The sequence below is a fragment of the Ambystoma mexicanum genome, chromosome 2q (assembly GCF_040938575.1).
Source record: "Ambystoma mexicanum isolate Mex_15411 chromosome 2q, UKY_AmexF1_1, whole genome shotgun sequence".
NCBI lineage: Eukaryota > Metazoa > Chordata > Amphibia > Caudata > Ambystomatidae > Ambystoma > Ambystoma mexicanum.
The window spans coordinates 415,671,573-415,695,502 of record NC_090924.1 but is presented as its reverse complement, the minus strand read 5'-3'; the positions used below and the strand labels follow the sequence as shown (position 1 = coordinate 415,695,502).

Below are 23,930 nucleotides of genomic sequence, written 5' to 3'. Positions count from 1 at the left end.
GAAGATGTGTTTACACAGAAACACATTTTAATTATTTATTAGAGAAAAGATGAAATTTCTGATTAAAAAGCGTACATAAATAGGACATGAAAATATGTTTTAAACTGAAAAGTGCAATTATATATTCTGATATGCTGAACGATCAGGTTAAATGAGTGAATGGGAAATGTGTGGTCCAAATTGGATGAAATTCTCAAATGGGATGCTAAAACGAGAAATCCCTCTAAGAGTTTGAAGATATGACTTTCCCTAAAAACACTTTCTTAATTGCCCCCTTCACGTCATTGTTACGGAGGCTGTAGATGAACGGGTTCAACATGGGAGCCAGCATAGTGTACATCACACTGGCTTCTCTGTCCTTGGTCAGCGCAAAGCTAGTGGCTGGTCGAAAGTACATGAACGTGATGGTACCAAAGTAAGGGATCACTACTGCCAGGTGTGAGGAGCAAGTGGAGAAGGTTTTGCGCCTACCCAATGCTGAGGGGATCTTCAAGATGGCCCTGATAATGCATATGTATGAGATGACAATAATCAGGAATGGGCTCATCACCACCAGGGATCCTTCTGTGAAAATCACCATCTAGTTTGGGAAAGTGTCAGAGCAGGAAAGCTTGAAGAGTGGCACCACATCGCAGAGAAAGTGATTAATTTCACAGGCTCCACAGAAATATAGCCTTTGTGGTGGTCGGGGGGGCCGCTGGTGTCATGCGGGCCCCTCCGGCGTATGGGCCCTGCGCGCTGCAACGCCGCGCAGGAACAGACACGGAGACGTCTGCTTGCTCCGGCGCTCCGGCTCCAACTGCCTGGCGCCACCTTTATTCTTAACTGCGCATGCGCCGGCTTGTATGCCGCGCATGCGCATTCTGTGTACTACGTACACAACATCCCTCCTTTTCCCCTCAAACAACAAAACCATTAAACATGGGGCCAACGTGGCTCAAACATTATATACTTAACAGACTTTTGTTGCTCAGGTCGCTGAGTCCATAATAAAGTCTTGGAACTTTTGTGGAGGGCTGCGTCCCTCTCTGCGGGGGTACCTGGGCGGTCCTCTTTCGACATTCTCTGGCTCCGCAGGGTCTCCGGGCGTGTCGACGTTCTCCGGTGGTGCTTCTGCCGCCTGACTTTGGCTAGGATCCGGTTCTTCTTCAGAGGTTGCTGGTCCTATGCGTTTCGAAAGACACATTTCTGGTCACTGTCCCACGCGCGTTCGCCGCCGTGACCATGGATCCCTTGACGTGGGTAACTCCCATCGGGTGTGGTTCATATGTCATTGAGAGTTTCCCCTCTGGTTTCCTGTTCCGGACCAGGACGGTGTCTCCTACCGCTATCTCTTTTCCCGGCAGCCTTCGCCTCATTGTCTCCTTCTCGTTCCTCGCGGCCCTGTCCGCTGCCACTTGTGTGTCATCAATCACCCCCGGGCGTCGCTCTCCCGCTTCCGGTATCAACCCTCTGGGTATGCGCTTAAATAGTGCCTCAGCGGGCGCGATTCCGGTGGACTGATGTGGGGTGGACCGGTACTCACGGAGGAATTCGATCAGATTATGGCGCAGGTCTTCCCCTCCATTGACGGAGATGCGAAAAATTTTGTTAAGAGTCCGCATGAACCGTTCAACCTCTCCATTGGCTCTCGGCCACAGTGGGGTCACTTTGCGGTGCTTGATGCCTCGTTCTGCGCAGTATCTGGCAAAACGCTGCCCTTGGAATGGAGCGCCGTTGTCCGAACAGATCTCGAGCGGGAAACCGTGGGTGGCGAAAATTTTGTCCATGGCCAGGATGGTGTGATCGCTGGCGGTGGATTCTACGAGTTCCACCTCCGGGTACCTTGACCACTGGTCCGTTACCACTACGAAGTGTAGGCCTCTGCCGGTCGAGCCGAAGTCTGCGTGGACGGTACCCCACGGCACGTCGCTCCGTGGCATGGCTTGGATGGACGGGCTCTTTTCTGCTGGACTCGCGGCTTGGCAAGGGATGCAGGCCTTTACGAACTCGGTCACTCGGTGTTCCAGGTCGGGGAACCAGACTTTCAGCCTCAGGCGCGCCTTCATCTTAGCCATGCCTTGATGTCCTGTGTGGGCTAGCTGGAGAACTCTTGTGACCAAGGACCTGGGGATCACGATCTGGTCTCCCCGCAGTAGTAGGCCGTCCTCTCCCGCAGTAGTAGGCCGTCCGTGGACACCGAGAGCTCGTGTCGAGCCTTCCACAACAGTTGCAGGTCTCTCTGCACCTCTGGGTTTCTTCTGGCGTTGTTCAGGAGGACGTCTCGCCATTCCCCTGTGGCAACCGCTCTTTTCACTCGCAAGAATGCCTCGTCAGAGTTCGAGTCATCTGCAATGTTCTCCCTCGACAGGGCTACTCGCAGGGCTGATTCAACGACGAGATGCACAGCGTCCCCTGCGTCAGATAACTCTACCGGATTCTGGGCGTCCCTCGTGCCGGGGTGGCGGGACAGGTAGTCTGCGGGGTTGTGGGTGCCTGGGCGGTACACCAACTTGACGCTATATTCGATGAGCGATAGCATCCATCTTTCGATCCGGGGAGGCGGCTTGGAGGAAGTGCCGGACAAGATGGGAATCAGGGGTTTGTGGTCGGTGACCACGACGACGGGTTTGCCGAGGATGTATATCCGGAAGTGTTTGCATCCCCACAGGATGGCAAGGGCCTCTCTCTCGATTTGCGAGTAGCGCCTTTCCGTGTCGGTGAGGGCCTTGCTAGCGTAGGCAATGGGTCTCATCGCTCCCAGTTCATCGGCCTGCATGAGGACTGCCCCATGTCCTACGGGGCTGGCATCAACTACGATCTCTGATTCTCGGCTGGGGTGGAAGTAGGCCATTGTCTCCTGCTCTGACAGGGCCTCTTTGATGGCATTGAATGATCTTTGTTCCGCCGCTGTCCATTGCCACGGTACGTCATTCCTGGTGAGTGCTCTCAATGGTTCTGATAGGGAGGCTAGGTCTTTGATGAATCTGCCGCAGTAATTGACCATCCCTAAGAAGCTCCGAACTTCTGCAGGAGATGTGGTCGGAGGTGCGTCTCTTATGTCTTTTACCTTGCCGGGATCAGGTGAGATGCCGTTCGCATGGAAGGCGAACCCGAAGAATTCCAGCCGATCTTTTAGGAATTCACACTTTTCTTGGTGTAGTGTAAGACCTACCGCCTGGAGTCTCTCAAACGTGCGTTCTAGCCTTTTAAGGTGTTCGCTCTCTGACTTGGCGAAGACCAGAATGTCGTCGGACATGTTAATGACACCCCTCAGGCCGGACAACGCTCCTCTTATGGCGTTCTGGAAGACCTCAGCCGCGGATGAGATCCCGAAGTTGAGTCTCTTGTATTGGTACAAACCTTCGTGCGTCGTGAACGTAGTAATGTACCTCGACTCGGGGTGCAGTTCCAGTTGATGATAGCCAGATCTGAGGTCTAGTTTGGAGAAGACCTTGGCGCCTTGGAGTTCGCCGACGATATCGTCCAGGGTGGGTGTGAGGTGGCGCTCTCTTTTGATGGCAGCATTTGGTAGCCTCATGTCCACGCAGATGCGCACAGCCCCTGGTTGCTTCGGCTTCGGGGCCACTACGATGGGTGAAACCCACGGGGTGGGCCCTTCTACCCGTTCGATGATGTCACGGTCCATTAGCTGTTGCAATTCTGTTTCTACTTGTGCCCTCAGGTGAAACGGAATTCGGCGGTGTTTGAGGGCTGTCGGCCTTACGGATTTGTCGATGTGCAAGCGAATGGGGTCTGCGTTCAGTTTGCCGATACCCTTGAAGAGACTCGCGAACTTGTGTAGCATGCTCTTTAGATCTGCCTGGTATACCCCAAATGTGAAATGCACAATGTCAAGCGCTTCTGACGCAGCACAGCTCAGCAGCGAATGGGGGCTGACGTCGGTGACGAAGAATCTTGCCTTGATGGAGTTCTGTCCATGAGATACTGGGGCAACAAATGCACCTTGGATGGGTAAGGGGGTGTCGCCACCGAATGCATATATCCTCGCCGTTGATGTCGACAGTTCTGGTGGGCCTGGCAGGGCTACGTAGTGTTTGGTGGCTAGCACGCAGACCGACGCCCCGGTGTCGATGAGGATGGGGGTGGGAGTGCCCTTGATGTTGACGGTGCACTTGGGTTGGCGTTTCGTGCTGGAACATCTCGCGATGCTGGAGATGAAGAAGACTTCTTCCTCCTCCTCCTCTTCTTCTTCTGCGAGGTCTAGGTCTTGCAGGCCTTGATCAATGGAGGAGATGCCTCTCACTCTGCGAGAACTGCCTCGCCCCACTCTCTCTGGTCCTCTCGCCGTTGTAACAGGGGCAGCCGCACGGCACGTTCTGGCAAAGTGACCCGGTATGCCGCACCGGGCGCATGTTCTTGACTTGGCTGGGCAGTCACCGCTGTGGGGGAGGTCATACCCACAGTTCGAGCACGATGGGGCGGTGCTTGGAGTGGGCGCGGTGTCGGGCTTTCTCGGCGCCCATCTCGACCTATTCGCAGCCGACCGTCCCACTGCAAATGCGTCCTCGTTGTGTCCTGGTCGCGAGGCAGCGTCCATTTTCGCGCCTCTGGCCTCTGCTAGTTCATGTGCTCTGCCCAGGTCTAGAATCTGCTGGAGGGTTAGGCCAGGCTCCCTCAACACTTGCCTCCGAAGTTTACCGGAGCTGCACCCCTGCAGTAGTTGGTTGCGGACCATTTCCTCTTCATCGGCCCATCTGCAAGAGGTCGCCAGGTGTCTCAGGCGGGCGCAGAATTTGTCTAGGGGCTCATCGTCCAATTGTTTTTTGGCGCCCATGACGAACCTGTCAAAGTCCACGTTGGCCATGGGTAGGAAGTGGTCTTTGAGTGCCTGCTTGACCGCGTCGTAAGTGACCACGGGGATGGTCAGGGAGTCGTAGATCTTGTGGACTTCTGCGCCTGCTGAATAGATCATGGTCGCAATCTTTTCATCATCGTCGTTAACCCCTGCTGCCCTGAAGAACATGTCTAGTCTTTTGACCCACAGCAGCCACTTCGGTCCTAGCTTGGAAGGGGGTCCAGTGGCATCAAACTCTGGCATGGGGGCTAGGGAGCTGCGGGCTCTGCGGGGAATCGGGGCTGCGGCACCCTCATCATCTGCGCCGTCACCCATTTTTTTTTGTACTCACAGGTGGTAGATGCGGCCTTGTGGTAGTGGTGGGAGCGAAATCCCCTTCTTTCTTCTTAGGTGCCACAGTCTTGCACCAGCAAGACTGTGGGTGTTCCAAAAATTAAATTGATGTTGTTTTTGTTTTTTTTTTTCCTGACGCCGTCGGCGAGTGGCGCACGAGCACCCTGTTGGGCCGCAACCACGGTCGCCACGCGTGACGGGGAGCAGGTCGAAGAAACAAAATGGCCGCCGGTGCGTCGTCAGTCCGTGACGCGGCGGACTTAATCACGGCGTTGCAGCCGGGCACGGGAGTGGGCCGTGGCTCCTCCTCGTCGCCAGTGTGGTGGTCGGGGGGGCCGCTGGTGTCATGCGGGCCCCTCCGGCATATGGGCCCTGCGCGCTGCAACGCCGCGCAGGAACAGACACGGAGACGTCTGCTTGCTCCGGCGCTCCGGCTCCAACTGCCGGGCGCCGCCTTTATTCTTAACTGCGCATGCGCCGGCTTGTATGCCGCGCATGCGCATTCTGTGTACTACGTACACAACATCCTTGATGTCATTCCAGTATGCAAAATGGAATTCAGTATTGCTGTGACCCATGTCCCAGCCACCATTTGGGCACATGCTGTCTTTATCATCACAACAGGGTAATGAAGGGGATTGCAGATTGCCACATACCTGTCGTAAGCCATAACAGCCAAAAGGAAGTCCTCCACATTGGCAAACAGCAGGAAAAAGAAAACTTGAGACAAGCAGCCACCATATGTAATGGATTTCCTCTCCAAAAGGAAGTGCACCAACATCTGGGGGAGGGTGACCAGGCCCAGGCAGATATCGACGAAAGACAGATGTGCCAGGAAGAAGTACATAGGGCAGTGGAGCCGAGGATCACCAGTAACTGATAGGATGATGGTCAGGTTGCCCAACAGCGTGATGATGAAGATTACGAGGAACACAGCAAAGAGCTGGATCTGATAGCGTGGTACGTCTGAGAAACCCAGGAGGATAAAATCTGAGATCAAGGTCTGGTTTACACTTGTAATTGTTCTCAATTTGCTGAAACACAATAGGCACAACACAGCACATTGAGATATTAGAAGTCATTGATTTTTAAACTGATCTTCACAATAAGCATTTTCTTCAAATACTTTGCTTCTTTAGGCATATGCAACACCAATCACACATTAACAAAACTTACAGTTGTATAAGTGTTTCACAACATGCATCACATTATAAGTCATTTTAAATCAGTCTGCTAGTTTATTAAATCACAATTCATAAGACACACTCTATGTACACTTTTCTGCATTTTAAGTTCCTATAATAATTGACTGGCAAGAGGGGCCTGTTTACTAAATACACCCAATAGTACTAAGAAAATGATAAGTCTTGGAAAAATCCCTGATATTTTGATTGACTTTGCTTGAGTGAGAACTTTCTGTAATGGACAGATAATGCATTTTCACAGAAAATTTATTTTTCCAGAAACGCTGTGTGTTATTTCTTGTGTTGCTCCAACGTTTTGTTAAAGCTGGCTTAGATATTATTTGATTTTATTAAGGGGTCTTCCGAGCATGCTTAAAAGTGGGACATGTGATGTCTTGAAGAAACTCCAGAGAGGGACATTTAGACCCATGTGACTGCATGATCTGACTACGTCTAGTATTTACAGAGGATCACTCAAAGACCGTAAATGACAAAATGACAGTAAGGGTGCAAACACCCCTTTCCAGGACGCATTAGAGGAGGACTTTTTCATCTGACACAGTAACCGAAAGTTGATATTGAGAAAAGACTAAATGTGACTGAAAGGATTTTTTGAATTGGCAGGATTTTGGCTGCTTCTGTCAGAAGGCCCAGTGTTGATTTCCAGAATGTCCTTACGATTTGAATCAGTCAGGCCACTGGTGACCTACAATTGTGAGAGTGTATGGAGGGCACTTAGGTTGCAGAAGCCAGGTCTGACAGATGTAGAATGCTGATTATCTTGTCTTGAAATACAACAATAAAACTGTCTTTGTTTGTCATCAGCCAAAATGGATGTGTGAGCCAGATTTCTTTCACATTTTTAAAAAAGGAGACAAAAACGATGGAGTCCTCGAAATACTGTACATAAGAACTGAGGAATTTGCTCCTTTGAAAATTTAGCAGGTTCAACCTCTAATCTAATTCCTGATATTTCATTGTGACAAACCTAATATTACTTGGTCTGTTTGTGACAGAATGACATCTGTTGGCATGTGAGAGCCCTAGCTTTACTGATTCTTATTGATATAAAATGCTGTGGGTGACTTTATTTCTGCTAATCATACACCCCTTTCAAAATGATCAATGCCAAAATTAAAGTACACACAGGAGCCTGATGGCAACCATTCTTTTGACCATTAAAGTGCTAGCCGTTCAGTGGTCACCTGTACATCCATGGAAATTGCAGGGACACAAAGTCAATGCAGGCAGAGATAGCAAATTAACTTCTGAACTGCTGAAATCTGCTATAATAACAGTTTGCCTTAATCAGTATGATGGCAGGTAAATGTATAAATGTAAGTCATACCTGGTTGTTGTATTGTGACTCATACAAACACACAAGTATCGAGCCACAGCAATTTGTTATCAACTTTGTAATCTGGGCATGAACATGACAGTGCTGATGCTTATAGTTGTCAAATGTAACTGTGAGCAAAGATGCCCTTGAAACAACAGCATAGATGCTGTCTAAATTGATTCTCCAACAGGGAGGGACACACCGTCCCCAGGGCAAATAAAGCTCCCACAGGGGGTATTCAGGGAATGATGCTTCAGAGGCAGCACTAATATAGCAAAGCAAGCCACACACCAGCTACCGATCACTGGAATTAATTTGAAGCCAGCACGCATGTGAATGGGGTGGAGTTGAGTAGACACTTCAGGATTTTAGGACTGGATAAGGGTTCCACCATCTTGCTTTTTTATGGTTCTCTTTTATTCCTTCAGGCAAGGAACACAGTGTGTGATGTTATAAGGCAAAGGGCACTTGGACCCCTTTATAGCAGCATTTCTTTTGTCAAATCCCCTGTGGCATTTTGCCTTTAAAATGAGAGGGGCAACCCCTAATTCTATGATTGTTTCCTGGGCTCCAAAGGGAATAAGAAGAATACATAGTTGGACATTTCTTGGGAGTGTAGTCCATACCAAAATCCTCTACAAGGGAGATGAAGCTAGAAGGCATCCAAGACAGAATGAAAGCTATGATATGATATAATTGGTTATTTATAACTCGCTTAATACCCAGCGGTTTCTAAGCGCAGACCCGTGGATCGAACCTGTGGTGCTCCGTGTCATCTTGCTTCCAAGGCAAGCACGTTGCCGCAGAGATATCCTTCCGTGACAAATTCTATGTCAAATGTCCCTAACAATTCCTTAGGGAGAGTGGGGGTAGGGTGCCTGTGGCCACACTGGAATCATAAACCTGTCACTGGAGTTGAAGTATCCCTGTAGGTGTCTGCAGGCTCCCTGGGGTATGAATGCATCAGAAGCATACACCTTGTCCTGAAGCACCGGATTAGGGCTTCCAGTGAACCAGAAGTGTAAGAGCAGCTGGAATCCTGTTTCACCACCTCGAGCCTTATTTCAGAAGCTTCAACACATGCTTAATGCACTTTAAGCTGACACAGAACCTGTGGTGCTGTGTTTGGCAATCGACAAACTTTGAGCTGCTTAACTGTTTCTACAATCCATCACAATACTGTTGCGCACCAGTGAAGATCACTGTTGCCTCAACTCAAGTGCCAGCTCACTGCTATGGAAGCATCTCAAATATCACATTGATCCAACAGAACCTTGCCTCAACTCTATTCGTCCACTGACTTGACCCTCTGGGGGTCATTGTGCTGCTAACTCTCACTTACTCAGCTCAGCATAACCATAATTTCAACCCGACTCGACTACTGTCTCAAACCTGTGGGACCCATTGACTCGCACTGTCTAAAGCACACATATTCCACCTTGATGTTGATTCGAGGTTGAATCAATGCTGCTCAACCCATCTTGATACCAGCCTACCTCAGGAAAGCACTTAGAATCCCAGCTCAATTCTGTGAAGCACCCGTGACAAACAAATAAAGTACTGTGATGAGGTCCTGTCACCCTGGTTTCCTTGTGGGACCATAGTGACGTTGAAGCCCCTTCTCTGCCTTTTTCTTGCATATTCTTGAACATTGACATTGTGCCAAATGAATGCCTGAACACCTCTGCTCACCGACCCAGAGTACTATTCTACAACAGCTTGAATTTTCTGTGTTTCTTTAAAGTAGAGGGGTTTTGCTTGTGTTTTAGTTATTGCAGACATATCCTGCCTTCAGTGTGTGCATTTCCACCTGCTTCACCTTTATGATTAGGATCACTGCTGGTTTAGTGATAGTATGCGGCCGAATAGGTGATTTAGTCAATACTCATCCTTGTACACTGACAGAGCATTAGCAATTGTGCACAGTGTCTGCTTTTTAATAACAACAGCAGCAATATGATGACTTCGGCAGAAGCAGGGATTGGCTCACAGAAAACGTGGCAACCTCTAGAGGAATGATTACAAAATCTGGGTCAATATATTACAACATGTGATCAATTTCATATCTTGTTCCTTTAGGAGGTTCATCCAATTCTACAGAGTTCCCATTAAAAAACAGAGTGAATTTTGATCTTAATTTTTAGCTGGCATAAAGATGGAAAGCAGTTTATATTCTGATATACTCCCATATTCTTTTCATCTGGATATTTTTATTTGGCTGTTCAGCATTGACTGCTCACTGTTCATTATTTACAAAATTAATTGCACAATAGATTCTTCTACATCTCAAACCACTCCATTCACCAGACACCCAGCTTCATTACACACACATCTACTTTAGGGTGTTCCCTCCAAGCACTTTAATTATGCTATTCCTGGAGCAGCCACCAAAGATCTTTTTAAAGGCCAGAAGAGATATCACCTTTGTATAAGGGTGATTTTTGTCTTAACTCTGTGTGACACCCATGACTCATTGTTAGACATTTTGACTGGCAGAAAGTTAAAGAAAGGCACAATACCATAGGTCTGCTGCTATATTCCATGGATTAGTCAAGGTTTTCCTTTTGCCCCAGTAGTAGCAACTTTGCACTTTCAACAGTACATTTAATAAGCTTATCTTGTCATTAGGATACCACCAAATACCTAGTATAAAATTAGGAATAGCCTTGCTTCCATAGCTAGAATAATATTTATATAAATGTTTCCAATCAGTCTTGCTTTTTGTAACCTTTTCAAGTATGGGTACTTGCTGTGATGAATCATGGAATTCATTTATTTCTCCCCAGGGGATAGCTTTTCTCTGTGAGGCTAGAGTTGAGCCTGCTACACATTACCCTCACTAATGGCAAGGAGGACCTCAACAGTAGAGACTATTCCCTTGGGGACAAGGTCTCCAGTTTCAAAGAGGAACTCCCTACATTACTCACCCACAATCCACCTCCAACAACTTCTATACAAAGAAAACATGAACAACAAATTAATGTATGTTACTGCAGTGCAGAAACCTTAAAACCATGTCAGAAAGCAAATGAGTACAATATTGCGAAGAAGAAGATTGTCTGAGTGGTGCAGAGTCCTCAGACAACAGAGAAATTACTTGGATGCTCTGTCAGGGAAGGTCCAACTAGGCATCATAAAGGGAGGAGGAGCAATCTTGTCAGGAAGAGAAGCTGGGAGATTCGAATCAGCTGTGTTAGGATAGCTGAACCTGGCCAGGACGTACAGCTTGCAAGCGTGGAAACAAGCTGGCGAGGGAAACGACGCAATGAAGCCTGAAGTGAGAAGAGCCGAGGGAAAGAAACCTCAGGTTACTGAGTCATAAGTGGTGGCGTGACTAAGAGTTAGTGGACTGCTGAGTCCAACAACGACACCAAAAAACAATGTACTCACTCTGTCCAAGGCACAGAGTGAGTACATAGGAAGAGAGAGAAGTTGAGAGGCCAGAAGCCAACCTGACGAACTGAAGCAAGCATCCCGCCCTGATCGCAGGCCTGGTGATGATAACCCGAAGTGAGAGTAGTAATGGGGAAGGTGGGAGACCTGGGAGAGATAACGAACATAGGGAGCACAATAAACATACTAATCCCAGTGAGGATTGCAACCTAATATTCCCTAAGGAGAGTGGGAAGTTTTATGAGGACTTTCAGATGAAAGAGAGAGCAGTAAAAGACCAAAAGAATCATTCCTGGTACCTCATACTCATCCCAGTAATACTAAAGAGGCAGAGAGTTTTGATTACCTCCAGTGTGGTCAAGATGAAAATATTTGAGTATTGAGTCTCTGTGTTGCATTTTAGGCGAGAACACGGATTTTTCCTCTTTGGATTTATTGACTAAAGACGCAAGACACCCCCATACCTGAATCTTTGATCAGGTAAGACAGTGTGTCCAGACCATTTATACAATGGTGTATTGTTTATAGGGCAGGCTTACTAAGATGCTTTGTCCTCTTCTTACGTTGCAGTATAGGCGCAGAGTTATCTAGCACCAGTGCAGGATTTAGTCCATCGTTGACACACGTCTCCATTATTTCCCGTGGAGGTGAGTGCCAATCTGTATACACATAAACTGAGATATACACACAAGATATATCTGTGTCTAAACAAATAAGAGATCGGAATTCTGATGTTATGTATATCGTTTGTTTGTAGATTGAGGTTTGATGACATCCTCCACCTTTTGACATTTCGGAGTGGTTGCAACAGAACCATCCGTCTCCTGAAGAAGGTCGCTTATATTTACCGGCTTAAATTAGGGGCCTATTGTGACGAACATATGTTGAGTTACAGCAAATAAGCAGGATGCTATTTGTTTTTGTATTAACACTTACTGTAATCACCAAGAGGTGTTGAAATGTATGTTAATATATTGGTTCTAGGCTAGTCTGAGTACCACAAGTGTGGAATATTGACATGTATAGTGAGAGTGTGAATGAATGATGGAATGAATGGTGGTGTTTAAATGGGGATGTTGGGAACAATAAATATTTGTGTAGATTGTTTATAAATAAATATATATATTTTTTTACAAGACCTGGTATTGTTTAAATGTGTACAGATGTTCTGATCTCATTTCGCCCAGGTTCATTTTTGTTGTTCCATTATATTTAGCCTGAAAAACCTGTGGCAGTAAGGCAATCCCTATTTTGAAACTCGGCATGATGCTATGCATTTCTTTGACATTTTTTTCATGTATGGTATGTATCTCCAACAGATTCCATGAGTATCCTATTGATGGCACGTTAACGGGTTTGCAGCGCAGCAGCTCCTTCCTATTTTGTGGCAGACACCAGCCTCCAATGCAGTCAATAAGTCGAGAATGAATCTGTTTTGCAGGCCCATCAAGCGCAGGGCACCAAGCTCTTCTAGCACTGCGTTCTGCCCTTTTTTTGGTCACGTTAGCCAACTGGAGCACCTCGTTCTTGGTAATCTGCAGCCATTTAACATTGACGACTGCTTGTACCACTGGTAGAAGGAGGCAGGTGAAGAACACGGATGCTTTGCTGAAAAGTTTTAAATGCTGTGGGGATTGCGTCCAAGCTCTGTGTTGATTCGGCAGATATGTAGTTACTGTTCCTTTTCCTCCTTGTCATGCACTTTGGCTCATTTCTCACCTCCTTCAGTTCTTTTTCTTTATTCTTCTTTCTTAAGGTGGAAAATTAATTGAATGGCAACTAGTCTGTCCGGGGCACGAACAGTTTAGGGGTGTGGAGGGTCACCAGTACGCATATTCCTCCCCAGTTTGGAGGTAACTGGGCATAGGCTCTGAACCCGCAGGCCCAACACCAATCCATCACTGCTGCTGTCTCTTTCTGCAATGCCGAGATTCTCATTGTCCTCCTGCAACCAGTGTCAATCCCCAGCACGATAGTCCCAGTTGCTCTGAAACACAAAGGATACTATGTGAGTAGTTTTATGCAGACTGGGCAGTGTTTTTCATCTATCTATGTCAAAGAATGGACATTGGCATCCCATATTCCTCTGCATTCACAATCTATTTTATTCACTACCCTTTCATCAAACCACACTAGCCCTTCTGCTCAGCATTGCACCATCCTTCTTTGCCACTTCCCGTCGTGAAACACCAAACCCTTTATTCACATCAAGAGCCTAGTGTGGCACCACAGTATATTATGTACTGTCAAGTACTTGTAAAATATTCTTCTGTGGGTAGTAGTCAGCTGTTTCTCCCTCTGTGCTCCCTCAATGTTATATTCTGGTATGAAATGCTTCATAGCTTCTCCCCAAACCATGCTTTCAAGCTGGACATAATGATCTGCATACACCTGCTCCCCTTCATATATCCACTGCACTTCTACCGTGTGCTCCTGGAACATCCCCCTAGTTCTACATAAAGATAAATGCATCAAGCATCTCCCCTCCTCAACTGCTACTTCTTATGGCAAGAATTGTTTTGGCCTCCCCACGAGGTGTGGGATTAGAGAGCACACATATCAGCTGCCGCTAGTGCTCCCTCACCCCAACTTCATGTTTAACGCAATGATCATCACCACTAACTCTGCTGCCTCTGCTAAATAATACGATGTCAATCACTGCTGGGATGCTATGACATATTCCCCATTCCTGTAGCACACTATTGCAGCTGCACTAAGGCCCTCATTACAAGTTTGGTGGTCGAAATCCGGTGTTACCATGATGGCGGTGACACCGGTTCCGTCACTGCATGCTTGCGTTAACAAGGACACCTACGGAGACAGATGCACCGGCCCAAATGCCAGAGGTACATCCGTATCCACCTCATCCATGCCGGACATAGCCGATGCGGAAACACTGATGCCAGAAATACCGTCATTGCAGAAACCTGAAATAGAGCGGCGGCCATTACATAAATAACAATCCACTGCAATCCTCTGATACCACAAAGCCCACAGTTACTGTGTCAGCCCAAAAACACTGAGGAACATGATATCAAGGTTCCCAGTCAGCAAGCAGAGGAAACCCTGCTTCATTGAGGCAGAACTCACTGTGCTTGTCGAGCACATAGTCGACAATGCAGGGGAGTTGTTCAGCGCAGACCAGAGGCGCTCCACGCAGTACAGAAGAAAGGCCATATGGGCTGAGCCTGCCCAGAAGGTGTCAGCTGTTGGTGTGAACCCCTGTTCAGTAAAACATTGCCATAAGAGGTGGGATGACCTGCGGCTCAGGGTGCAGAACATGCTGGCAGCCCACAGACAGAAATGCAGCGCTACAGGAGGCGGACCACATTTCCCACTGAAGCTGCTACCATGGGAGGAGAGGTGTAGCAGCGTGCTGCACATCGAGGGAATCGAGGGCATCGGCTGAGCTGACGCCGGAGCCCTGACACCTGCCGAGGCCAGACAGTACAGAAAGTGCAAAGACATGAATGTAAATCAAGGTATACCTCCCCCTCAACAATTCGCAGAAAGCCACATACCACAGTCCCCATCAACCTTAGCACACCCAGCACCCCCATGGAACAACCCCCAGCAATGCAGAGAGAGCCACATACCACAGTCCCCATCAACCCTAGCAAACCCAGTACCCCCATGGGCCACCCCCAGCAATGCAGTGAGAGCCACATACCACAATCCCCATCAACCCTAGCACACCCAGTACCCCCATTGGACACCACCACCCTTCAGCCAGCCAGATGGCATGCACCAAAGTGGACGCCGTGACTCACACACATGACTGCAGCACACATCAATGCATATAACTGCATCTACATGAAGCTTGAGGAGTGTGTTGCATGTGATTGTACCATACACATCCTGTGACACCATTAACACCATGCCTTACAATCCCCTACAGGAACATCATCTGACACGGATGGGGGTCATCAGGTGATGTCAAGGGGGACTAGACATGAACATCATCGTAAACAACAATTGTCATCAGGCGCAGGCACCTCCGACACCCCTGGTGTCACTATAGGCGAGGTGCACTTCCCTCAGTAGACCACCATCCCTGCTGCAGCAGCAAACCAGCAGTCACTGCCGGTCAATCCCCCTGCAGTGCCTGCAAACCTGCAGCCACCGCCGGTCAATCCCCTTGCTACCACTCCAAGTGGACCTGTAATTGCTGCAGCACCTCCAAACCAGCCAAAGTCTGATGATGGCGAAAGCACACCAGACCATCATGCCAGTGAGGTACCAGGGTCAAGGAATGAGGGGTGTACCTCCATGCCAGAACAACTGGGCACATTCAGCCCAATGGGCCTCCACAGTCCAATGCGCTCCCCGCTGCAGGAGTGGACCTCTCGCCTGCAGGGCATTGAGCAATGTCAGGACACGTACAGCAGACTTGTGGAACAACACATGGAGGAATCAAGGCTCCAACGTGAGGAGTCGCGGTTGCAGAGTGAGAGCAACAAACTGTCAGTCCGCCGCCTATCATGTGAAATATTCCGTTGTTCAACATCAAACATGTTGGTGCCGAGAAGGGTAAGAGAGGGCAACAATGTACAATCAATCATTGCAGAGACAATGTCGCTGGCCCTGCAAGGAATTATGAACCGCATGCCCCACCAAACCCTGCTTTACCCTCCACCAGCACCGCTCCTTCGAGCTCTATGGCCAGCAGCCCCAGGTTGAGGTCTATGCGGCTGTCTGGACATACACCAAGGGACAATCATGGGCCCAAGTGTGGCAAAAAACAGGGTGCACCATGAGAGAATGAAGTCACCCATGATACTATTGTGTTTTGGGCCTGGGTGATGGGGGGGTACATTTAGGAGGTGGGGGTGGTCAATAGTGGGGATAGCTAGCTGGGGCCTGGGTGGTGGGTGGGTACATTGGGGATGTGGTGGTGGTGAATAGTGGGGATGGCTAGTTAGGGCTTGGGCAGTGGGTGGGTAAGTTGGGGAGGTGGGGCTGGTCAATATTGGGAATAGCTAGTTGGGGCCTGGGCAGTGGGTGGGTACGTTGGTGAGATGGGGGTGGTCAATAGTGGGGATAGCTAGTTGGGACCTGGCTGGTGGGTGGGTATGTTGGGGAGGTGGGGGTGGTCAATATTTGATATTGCTACTTGGGGCCTGAGCGGGGGGTGGGATGTTGGGGAGGTGGGAGGTCATGTGTGGGCATTTTCTCTTATTGCACCTGTTCCATTTGTTTGTTTCTTAATACACTGGTTTGCAAATGTGAATTACGAGTGGACATTCTTCTTCCGTGTGTGTATAAATCAGTTAATATAAATGTCACATATTGAAGTGCACCATGTCTATTTGTAGTTGATCAGAAATAATTGTGAATAAGTTCACCCTGTGCATGTAGTCCATCATTTGGCATCCCGGACTGGTTGTGCGCCCCTCCCATCATCCTCGTCATCATCCTCCTCATCTTCATCTGGTTGTTCCATGTCCTGGGGCAGTGGAATGTTCCTGCGTATGCACATTTGTGCAGCTTGGCACATACCAGCACAATTTTGCCTACCTTCATGGGGCTGTACTGCAATGCCCCGCTGGATCGGCAGAGACAGCGGGACCTAGCCTTCAGCAGTCCAAAAGCCCACTCTATCATCCCCCGTGCCCGTATGTGTGGCCGGTTGTAGGCCTCCTCATGCCTTTTTTGTCGCCGTTGGAAGGGCGTCATTAGTCATGGCGTGAGTGCATATCTGGCATCACCTGCATGGGGGTGACAGTAATGAGACATGTCTGTGGTTAGTTGTTGCTAATGATAGCATGTACAGACTATCTGTATGAGATCAGCACAGTACTCAGTACAACCTACAAATGTGCCATCTCGTATGACTATCCTGTGTTCTTGGGCCACACATTCCTACACATACTGTTTTTGTCAGATGTATCCATTCGTGGTGTGCTGGTAGCCAACCACATGTCTCATTCCTTGCTTTTTACACGATGAATGTGTTCAGATGTAGTAGGTGCCTCATGGATTGTGAGGTGCTGGCAAGATCCGCATCAGACAGACGCAGCCCACACGATTGTAGGGACTACTGCAAACAGCACGATTTGTAGCCATCATGCACATGGGTCTAACTACTACTTATTTACCGGTGGATATACTTGCTCCCACATGTTGGCATTGCATGGTGTGCCACTCCATGGCTAGGGTCTTTTTACACTTATCCAGGGTATGTATTCCCTTGACATGACAGATTCCCATTTGCCTGTTGCAGCGGTAAACTGGGTGGATTGTGGTGGTTGTCTAATGCCCCCACCCAAGTACACAGAGGTCATGGATTGGTAGTTCTACTCATCTAACAGGCAGGGACACTATGGTGGTTGTCTACTGCCCCCCTCCCCCAAGTACAAAGAGGTCATGCATTGGTAGTTTTGCTCACCCAACAGTAAGGGACACTATGATGGTTGTATATTGCCCCCCCCCTCAAGTACACAGAGGTCATGCATTGGTAGTTCTACTCACCCAACAGCCAGGTCCTTTGTCCCGCATAACGTGCCATGTACCCTGGCAACGTGACGTTCCACAACACCATTGAGTCGTGAGTGGACCCTGGGAATCGTGCCAAGCAATGTGTGATGAGTTGTTGTGCATCACAGACCATCTGCACGTCGAGTGAATGAAATTGCTTCCAATTGTGATAGACCTCCTCAATTGCACGTCTGACAGCCAACTCCATATGCGTACAATCTAATGCGCCAATGCAATTGAGCATGCCGCCAAGGTAATGAAAGGCCACTTTGTTGGCATTGACCTGTGCAGGGAGGGGTTTGGAGTAGGGCAATATGGTCTGACACATGGTGCAACAGTGCATCCAGTACCTGGAAGAGTATCCTTGAAAAACAGGATTGTGACAGCCCATTCGGCTCCCCAACAGTGTGCTGATACGTTCCAGTGGCAAGAAAGTGCAGTACAGAGACTGCCTTCAGCAGGGGTTGGATTGCAGTCTGAATGTTAATGAGGCTGTGGATGTCTTCTTCAATGAGGGTGACAATTGATAATATTGTGGCCCTGTCAAGCCGGTATAATGCAGGTATTTGACTTGGGGTCAGGTTCCAGGGTGAGGCCCTGATGCAGGGTATTGCTGGCTGCCTGCGGGGTGGTACCTGCTGTACATTGATGTTTGGGATGGCCACCGGGTTCCTCAATTGCCTTCTGCACCTATATCGCCTCCTTCTCTGTCTCAATGCTGCTTCGAACTCCACTGCTGCTTGCAGGTGCCCCATCCCAATTGCTGCTAGGCCGTCTGCCAGCATGGTTGTGGGTTTGGTATGGATGTGGCCTTTTTGTAGGCTCCCAGCAGCCTATGATGTGTAGCTGGCCTAACTGTGCACACCTGGGGCTTGTTGCAGCTCACCTGGCACTGTTTAATGCCTAGTCCACGGTGCCGGTGTTACAGGCGTGGTGTTCACATTATTACTGCCATATTTGTGGAGGTGTTTCTGTGTCCATGGTACTCGTAATGAACCCAGTATGCGCTGTGCCAGTAACTGAGAGTCGTCCAGCTGTGTGCACCGTGAGGGGCGTTTTGTGGGGATGGTGTTTCCGCCATCGCGGGTCAGAATGTGCCAGTCCGGAAAACAGTGCTGGTACAGTTCTACCGGCACCGTTGTTTTCAGACCAGCAAACTTGTAATGAGGCCCTATGTCTTCTTGATATTATATGATATGATAGGTGGTGGGCAGTCATAATTTTAAAAAAAAATGTCGACAGACAAAAATGTCGACAGACAAAAATGTCGACAAAAAAATGTCGAAAAAAAAATGTCGACTTTAGTTTTTTTTAATTATATATCTATTTTAGGGGTTCGGGAGTTAAAAAAAAGGGAAAAATTTAAAAAAAAAAAAAAGGGGGGTTTGGGGGGAACCCCCCCATTTAAAAAAAAATGCATTGAAAAAAAAAGTCGACTTTTTTTTTTCGAAATTTTGACATTTTTGTTGTCGAAATTATCACTATAAACCATGATAGGTTATTAATAACGTGCTTAACACCCAGAGGTTTCTAAGCACGGATGCGGGGATCGAACCTGTGTTGCTCTTTGTCGTCTTGCTTCCAAGGCGAGCACGTTGCTGCTGAGCTATCCTCCCATGACAAGTTCTGTACTTGATGACCTGTCGATATAAACCATGTCTGCCCCTTCTATTTCTTCTATTTCTTCTTCTTTGACCTGTATGTTCCCTTCCATTCTGTCCATATGTGCTACACATCATGCATATAGTCCCCTCCTTCTGCAAGTTGTGCTATGAATGCTGCTGGATTTACCACACAACACCTCACTACCACAATGGCTTGGTTTATCAGTATCACATCAAACCCTGATGCCCTCTGTTTCGTCAGTGTGCTTTTTGATTTTTCCAAGATGGCAAACAGTGAGTGCTCCACGTACAGTACTATGGGGCACCGCACAGTGATTGTCGCTGCCTTCTCTATTGCAAACACTGCAGCCGCAAACGCAGGTGAAGTGTCTATGCATCAATGGTTCTAAACGTCCGCTGTAGTAAGCAAGTGGTTTGTGTGCCTGTGGCCTCTTTTGCATGAGGACCACCGTCATCACTGAGTCATTGGAGTGGGTGAACAAGTAGAATTTCTCTTTGTAGTTAGGGGCAGTCAGCACTGGCACGTGGGCTAATGCTTCCTTTAGTTCTATGAAGCTTTCTTTCATTTCTGGTGTCCTTTTTAACTCCCTCTTCTCTTTTTGTGCTTCCTTAAGGGCCTGCATTAAGAGATTTGTGTATGTAAAGCAGTCATAAACCTGTGCCCAGCTGTAATTGCATAACCCCAGAAACCTCTTAATTTCCTTCACTGTGTGTGGACTTGCTGTTAGGTGAATTGCCTTGACCCTCACTTGTGTTGTTTTGCGCTCTTAAATGGATATTACCTGTCCCAGCTACACAAGCTCCTCCTGGCAGCATTGCAGTTTTGCCTTGTCCACTTTGTACCCCTTCTCTGAAAGTAGTGTTAAAAGATGTACCAAGTCAGTCCTGGCTCTTCCTCAGTTGCACTGCATATCAGCAAATCATCAACATAATGTATCTCTGCTCAGGTCCATTTGTATCACTCTGTTGAAAATGCTCAGTGACACGCAGTACGCCTGGGGCAGCCTAGTATATTCAAATCAGGTTCCTCAATACGTGAATGCTGTTAGGTATCTTGAGTCAGGGTGCAATGGAATGGAGAAGAAGCCATTCTTCAAGTAAGTCAATTACTGTGAAGTACTTTGCCTTAGCTGGAATGTTGCACAGTTTTGTAGCAGGGTTCGGTACCAAGGGAAATTCTGCTTCAAACACATCGTTTAGAGGGCGTAAATCCTGTATAAATCTTGATGATCAACCCTTTGACTTCTTTATTGGGTATATGGCTATGTTACATGGCGACAAGGATGTTTGTATGATGCCCTGTGTCATAGTGCGTGTAGGGTTGAGTATATTTCCTCATCCGCTTCTCTGTACAATGGGTATGTTTAGCAAAGGGTAACACTGCACCTTCCTTCAATTGTATCTTCTCAGTGCCCATCATGGGTCATTGGGTCCATCATTTCTCTGGGACCCTTTTGAGATCTTCATCTGTTTGTTTGCTCCCCCTCTTCACGTTCTGTCTAAGAATTGGAAACAGCTTTTGTACTACTTATATTTGATGAGGTATCTTAGCTTGAATACCATCTCACCCTATTCTTCCTCACTGGAGAACAGTTGCTCATCTCTTACTCCTGTTGCTGTCACTGTTGGGTCAATGCATAACACTGTACGCCATTCCTTGTTTTCATTATGTGTCCTGCATAGGATAACCATGTCCTTGCGTATCACTACCTCCTCTAGCTGTAGACTGAGGATGGTACATTTCACGTCATCCTTCTGGCACTGTGGCCTGAAAAGGAATCCTGATGCCAATCGGAAAACCTTCCCTTGTATTCCCAGGACCCAACCCAGCAGTATCATTACCCCCCCGACAAAAACATGCTCAGGTAAATGGGTTGGCCTTGTAGTGTGCTCTGAACGTGTGCCACTAGCAGGAGTGCGGCCACTCGTGTGTAGTAAATGCTGGGTGTAGTGTACACCATCTGCCTCTCCATAAATGATATTGTGGCGTTCAGCTTGCTGAATAAGCCTCTCCCCAGTATATTGATAGCAGTGTCTTTGGAATACAGTAGTGGCGCTATGATGTGCTGCGTCCCTATTTTTGGTGACAAATCCTTTGTTACTGGAACCATCAATACCCCCCACCCCCCAGAAAAGCTCTGTGTATCCATCACCTTTTTCAAAAGCTGGAATCCCCCTTACTGTATGCAAGATTTAGTTGCTCCTGTATCTATGAGGAATGAGAATTCCCTGGATCCTATTTTCACTGCTAAGACAGGTTTTTTCCAGGGGCCATCATTTTCTGCTAGGACTGAACACATTCTGGCTTTCTGTGGGCCCCCCTATTGTTGTGGGCTTTCCTGTGGGAAAGGAAAAGGATTTCTGCCAACAGCAATGACCCCGGTGTAGTGGGGCACTACGTTCTGCCCTAACACCACTGTTCTTCCTGCAGATACTGCTAGTGTTGGTGCCATGGTTGGGGATGCTATCCCACCATCCACTGCCCCCCCTTTGCACCTTGCTGTGGTGGCATCTGCCCCTGCTGCAGCTGTGCTGAGAGCGGCTGCATCTGCTGCCACTGGGGGTGTGGTCACATACTCTTGTTGTTGTGGCATCTACATTACTTCTGCATGGGCTTGTTGCACAAATGGACAGGTGTGAGTGAGGTGCCCCATGTTCTGGCATATAAAGCACAGCCCAAAAACGTTGTTTCCTGCCACTCTGTAACCTCCTCCTCTTCCTCGTTGCTGGTACCTCATCCCCATTGGGAAGAATCCCCCATGCATATAATTCCCCTGCTGTGGGGCTCCCCACATTGGCTCATACTGTGGCTGCTTATAATGCCCTTGCTGTGTGTTTACCACAGGAAACGCTCCCGGTTGGGTGGGTGCCACTGCAGCTGCGTCGGGCACAAGCATTGCCCCTTCCATAGTATACTTCACCTGTTTCTTTTATACCAGTTTGTTTTCTGCTGTTGCAGCATTTCCGGCCGCTTACCTTTCGCTCTCCTGTTTTTGTTTACAGTTTTGTACTATCAGTGCCTGTGTCTCTGGCCACCCCTTCGCTTCTATTCCCATAATCTTGTCTATTGATGCCTGGATATCTGTCGGCAGCCTCTTGCCCAATATGTAGTAAAATAAGGGTATGCCATCGTCCCAGGACCTTTGTGTCTCCTGAGTACAGAGATCCTGCACCTGTTTAATTTAGTTTGCAGGGTCATTGTCATTCTTCATTTTATGAGCCATTACTTTCCCCAGGTCCCAGCTATCGGGATACAGGTTTTTCCCTTACGTTTGCTCGGAATTTGTTGACCAGTCCCTTCCACTCTTGTTGCTGTCCTGTCGTCTTATTTGTTTCCTCCCCCTTCTCCTGTCTTTATCAGACATCCACTCGTCACATTCTCCATTGTTCCTTTCTCCCCCAACTGCTCCCTCATCTGAGGCCGCACTACCCTTGTCCCCTCCTATTTCTTCCTCCTCTATGCCTTCTTCCTCTTCGTCGTCCAGTCTAAATGTTGTCCTCCCTGATAGCAATTTCCCCTTGTCCCTTTTATTTTCTCTCTGCACTTCCTCTTCCATCACCCTCTATGCTTCATTGAATAATGCATCCACCTGCTGTCTTGTATTCTTTTCTATGTCTGATAAGTATTTCCTATCCCCCTTTTGTGTACCTCCTACCTCTGTGCATCTCTGAGCCTCTTTTCTTCTGCCGTCTCTTTGTCCCCTCGCTGTGGATTTGTATATCCTGCCACGGGCCGCAATGGCAGACAGACACCGTAGGTCGGGGGTGGAGAGATTGGTCCACCCCCTTCCTTCATCCCCACTCTCTCTTTCTTCACTTGTTCCCCTTTTGTATCTTTATATAATTTCCAAAGCCCCAATATATTTTGCCTGCTTTTCAAGTTGGAGCCCTTCTATTTTGTTAACAAGTATGAAAACATGTTTTCTATTATTCTGCTATCGAATGTTCTTTCTCCAGGCCACGCATGGATGCACTGTCCTGCAGTCTCCTGGACCCACTGAAATGTATACTTTAATATTGAATTGTGATACTGGAACAATTTTTTACACATGTCATCCAGGGGGCTAGCTAGAAAGGCCATTATCTCCTGCCCTCTGGCTGTCCTTCCTCAGTGTCCCAATTCCCCTAAGCGCCATTTCCACTTCTCTTTGTATTCTCCCCTTCCCTGCAACACCGACACGCACTCCTGAGCATCCGTGTCCCCCTTCGTTAACTCTGGCATTCTCCACAGTCCCACCCACGCACTCTCACTCGTCACACTAGTCTTCTCCTCAGGCCTGTCCACCCACTCTGTGTTAGTAACCAACGGCCCTCTCCATGGGCTCACTTTCTCTCTATGTTAGTACTGATAAGCACTGAGTCACCTCCACTTTTTTCACTCGCTTACCGCTAAAACTGCAAAGCTCACTACTATACACAAGGTACCTGTCAATGTTGACCCTTCCACCTTGTGCCAACACTGCGAACCAATACAAACAATAATAACTATCCTGCATGCACTCTCCTCTGTTCCTCCAAAATAATTATACATTAAAAATGACACGCATCTACCCCAAATGACGCAACTATACAATCAATGGTGTTGCGTGCAACTCCTTTCTAATGTGGTCCGCCTCTTACTATGCACCTCTCCTGCTCTGACGCAGGTGTACCCTCACCTAGGTCCACTCCCAATAGGATGGCATATGCTAAAATCAAATACAACTGCAGCCAATCATGCTCCCAGCTTGAGGATGCGTCCTAAACAGCATAAAGTAAAGTCCCTGCCCCGCCATGGGCAT

At 48.1% G+C, this 23,930-nt stretch overlaps 1 pseudogene; it reads right to left on the bottom strand.

Annotated features, from left to right (window-relative positions):
* Window positions 1–223: 223 nt before the first annotated feature.
* LOC138568726 (olfactory receptor 1F1-like) lies at window positions 224–22,706 on the bottom strand (annotated as a pseudogene).
* Between the last annotated feature and the right edge of the window lie 1,224 nt (window positions 22,707–23,930).